Below are 4,393 nucleotides of genomic sequence, written 5' to 3'. Positions count from 1 at the left end.
CTGGATCTAACAGTTTTGATAAAAATGCTACAGGCTTTCGGTATCCTCCCCATTCTTGGGTTAAAACTCCATATGCTATTCCTTTCTCGGTGTTTACAAACAAATCAAACTCCTTTTTAAGATCTGGTAAGCTTAAAACTGGTGCTGAGGATAATTTCTCTTTTAGATCTTGTAGCTGCTTCTCGTCACTCTCTGTCCAATTCATTGGTTCCTGGTCTATTAATTTATCATAAAGAAATTTGACCCCTTGAGTGTACTTATCTATCCAGTGCTTGCAGTATCCAAACAGGCCTAGAAGTTTCCTTATGTCTCTCTTAGTTTTTGGAGGTGATATAGATACTATTCCTGAAATTCTTGCAGGGCTTAACCTTTTACTCCCCTTTCCAATTATGTGTCCTAAATAAGTGACTTCAGTTTCTACAAACTGTAGTTTACTTTGAGATACTTTTAACCCCTTTTCTCCAAAAAAATTTAGAAGTTGAATACTTACATTTTTAACTTCTTTTTGTGTCTCCCCTGATATTAATAAATCATCTACATATTGCAAAATTTGAACTCCTTCTGTGGGACTAAACTGTTCTAATAATGTCTCTAGGGCCTGTCCAAAGATATTTGGCGATTCCGTATATCCCTGCGGTAACCATGTCCACCTTAGCTGTTGTTTTCTTCCCCTCTCTGGATGTTCCCGTTCAAAGGCGAACCAATCCCTACACTCTTCTGCTAGGGGACATGCCCAAAAGGCATCCTTTAAGTCTATCACTGTGAACCAGGTATGCTCTCTTGGAATTTTACTCAGCAAGGTATAGGGGTTAGGTACTACTGGGTGTCGAGCAATAGTTCTTTTATTAATTTCTCTCAAATCTTGGACTAATCTAAACTTTCCTTCATCTTCCTTTATGGCCAATATAGGGGTGTTATGAGGGGACATACAGGGTTCTAGGATATTCTCTTTTAAAAGATGCTCAATTACTGAAGCTAGCCCTTTCTTTCCTTCAGGTGACATTGGGTATTGCTTGACTCTGATGGCGGGGGTATCTTTTTGCATTTCTATCTTAATGGGAGGGATATCTAAACACCCATACTTTCCCTCTGTAGCCCACACTTCTGGATTTATGTCTTGTATATCCCCTTGGGTCAGTTTCATGATATGCACAACCATTTTTCCATCTTTTGGGATAACTCCTACCCCGAGCTGCACTTGTAAGTCTCTGCCTAGTAAATTGGTTTCTGTATGTGGTAAATAAAGAAAATCAGCTACACAATACTTTGAGTTCCCTTTTATCTCTACTCCTTCAATTATTAATGCTCGAAAGGGCCTCCCTTCAGCCCCTAACACTTCACAAGTTTTTGTCCCGATTGTTACCCCTGTTGGTAATTTCCTTAAACTCGACCTATCAGCTCCTGTGTCTACTAAGAATTCATATTCTTCACTTTGGGGCCCCACATCAAAGTTTACTAGAGGCTCATCTTGTTGTTCCATGGGGTCCCCTATTTTATAGAGCCTCTGACACCCCTAATCTTCCCCTTTCAGCACCCTTTCCAGGGCATCTTGCTCCCTTGCAATAGCTTCATCAAGGGATAATTTCTTACAGTCCCTTTTTAAATGCCCTATTTCACCACAGTAATAACAAGTTCTATTCTCTCCTGAGTTACTTCTTTTTAAATTTACCCATGGTGGTACTATGGGTGACTTTGGTTCTTTAAATGAGGGTCTTGGTCCTCCCTCACTAGATTTCAAAGAGGAGTCTCTCTGGTTTTCTGCTACTCCAGTACTTTCCCTTGCTACAGCTACCATAATGCGAGCCTTGGCTCTAGCTTTTTCTTCTTCTCTCCTCAAGTAAACTTTTAAGGCTTCCTTTAATAATTCATTAATACTTTTCTCCTGCCAATCTTCAATTTTTTCTATTTTTCTCTGTATATCTGGCCATGACTTTGTTACAAACTGCACTTTTAGAATTACTTGTCCTTCAGGACTATCAGGGTCTATGCTTGAATATAATTGAAAATTTCTTTTTAATCAATTTAGCCAAGTGGCAGGAGTCTCGTCTTTTTCTTGGGACCCATCAAAAGCTAATTTAGTATTATTCTCTCTAGGGACAGATTCCCTTATGCCTCTTACTATCAAGGACCTATAGTCTCTCATATTTTGTCTTTCTTCTTCTCGATTTGGGTCCCACCCCAGGTCAGCTATCGGTAATTTATGATCTCCAGGTGGCCCTAACCTATTTTCCCTTTCCCAGATTCTGATACTTGCTGTTCTGATCATTCGTATTTCCTCAGGGGAGAACAAGATGTTTAATATAGAATTTAACTCTCCCCAGGTATAAACATTGGGTCCAAGGAATTGGTCTACCTGTGTGGCAATACCTATGGGATCTTCAACTAAATTTCCTAACTCTTTCTTAAGTCCTTTTACTTCAGAGGCTGTTAATGGGGCATTTACAAATCCTACCCCTCCAATCACTCCTCCCATAGGCACTTCTCTGAGGGGAAAAAGTCTTTCTGGCTTTAAGGCTTTTGAGCTGGTGTTACAATAGGGTCCTTCACTTACATTATCAACTGATAACACTGTCTGGGTTAGGAATGCCTGGGGCTTTCCAGGAGAATGGGATGACTCATGGGAGTCTGTAGGGGTTTTGGTTAACTCCCAATTAGGGGGTGGCAAAGGAATTGCTGTAGGTGAGGGGGAGGTAGTAAAATTTGTAGGAGGAGAAGCAGAGGATTGTACTGTGGGAGGAAGGGGGGCTAGGGAAGAGGTTGTGTTTTGGGAAACTGAAGGGGTTATAACTGGGGCTAAAGAACTTTGACTATTGGAAGGAGGTGGCAAAGGGGCTGTTGGGAGAGTAGGGGGAGAAGGTACTAAGGACTGAGGAGAAGGGGTGTTAAGGAGGGGTGATGATGGAACCACTGGGGGAAGAGGAAGAGAGGGTTCTGAAGGAGTTTGAGTTTGACTCGGGGAAGTTAGTAGGGGAACTGGGACAGGATTTTGAGGGACTTGGGGCACTTCTGGGTAAATTGGAGGGGGTAGATGGTCTAGAGGGTCCCATTTTTGATTAGTTTTCCTTTCCTCTTTCTCTTCCTTTCTTTCACACTTTTCTTTTTCTTTTAATTTGCAGACTTTTATATTCTCTTTACTTGTGGCTCTCTTTTGCCAACAAGCAGCATAGGCTAATTGATTTACATCTGGATCTTCCAGAGTTCTTAGGTACTGATTTAACTGATAGCACATCCACTCATCATGTGTTCCAAACCATGGCCACTCTCCTGGTAATTTTAATTTTGGCCAGACTTCTGTGCAATAAAACACCATTTTAACCTGATCTAGTCCTTTCGTGGCTTCTAAAGAATCCCATTTAGCTAAAAGTTGTTCTAAGGGACTACCAGGTGGAATACTCTTCACTTTGTTATTTTCCTTTTCAGATTTCTTTTTCTTACTAGTACACTGTCCCATTTTCTTTAAACTGGAAAAAAAATTTCAAAGGTGCCCTCTACTGATGGGCAACACAGGTTTTTAAGCAAAAAAAATTCTTTGGCTTTTCTCACTCTGCTTCAAATCTCCTGCCTTAATTCTTGAACACTTCAACAAAAAAAAAAACTTCTAAACTTTATGCTTTTCTACTTTTTCTTACACTTTTGCTTTCATTTAGGGAACAAACTCTCTCTTTCTACTCATTTTCCCCAACCTTCCTCACTTTCTTGGACGCTCACACTTTACTCACACCAGGGGCTCAGACTCTCTTCTGACCCCTTTGAGGTGAGTCCTAATGACCTCACCTCCTATGTACCCCCGCGCCTTGCCTCACCCCTGAGACTCTGGACACGCTTTGCGGCGCACGACAGGGTCCCTAATACTGGCATCCCCTTCCGGGCCTCAGGGCCTTCCCGCGCCTTAGCCCCCGCCGGGCCGGACACCTTCAGTCCAAACCCCGGACTAGACTGCCCTGTCACTAGTACTGTTCCCCTCTTCACTTTTTTAAACGGAGGTAAGAGGTCAAGACTCCGTACGGGTTACCTGGGGGGGTATCCCTTCCTTGTTTCCAAGGATCAACCCGAGCAGGGCCCAACTCCTTTGCCTTCCACCAGGACTGGCTTGACTCCTTCTCCCCAGCGAAGCAGCCTCGGCAAGAGGGATGAGTGTGTGTGTGCAGGATGCCCGCCTTGCCTCCAAGCTGACTCCCCACCCCGGTGTCCTCGGGCTATGGGTTTATGGCCTCCTCCCTGAGACGGCGGCAGCACACCCTCTCCAGTGCGCCTGGCTCAGTCCTGGGAAGCAGGGACTCTCATGAGCTCTCGGCACCCGCAGTGTCTGGGGACACCCCGTCAACCCTGGTACGGTTTTCCCGCCCCTCCAGGGATTCCAAACTCTCCTAGGCTACTCTAGCATTTATGGGGG

This window comes from Hirundo rustica, unplaced genomic scaffold (genome assembly GCF_015227805.2).
Source record: "Hirundo rustica isolate bHirRus1 unplaced genomic scaffold, bHirRus1.pri.v3 scaffold_120_arrow_ctg1, whole genome shotgun sequence".
Taxonomy (NCBI): domain Eukaryota; kingdom Metazoa; phylum Chordata; class Aves; order Passeriformes; family Hirundinidae; genus Hirundo; species Hirundo rustica.
This window is presented reverse-complemented; position numbering follows the sequence as displayed.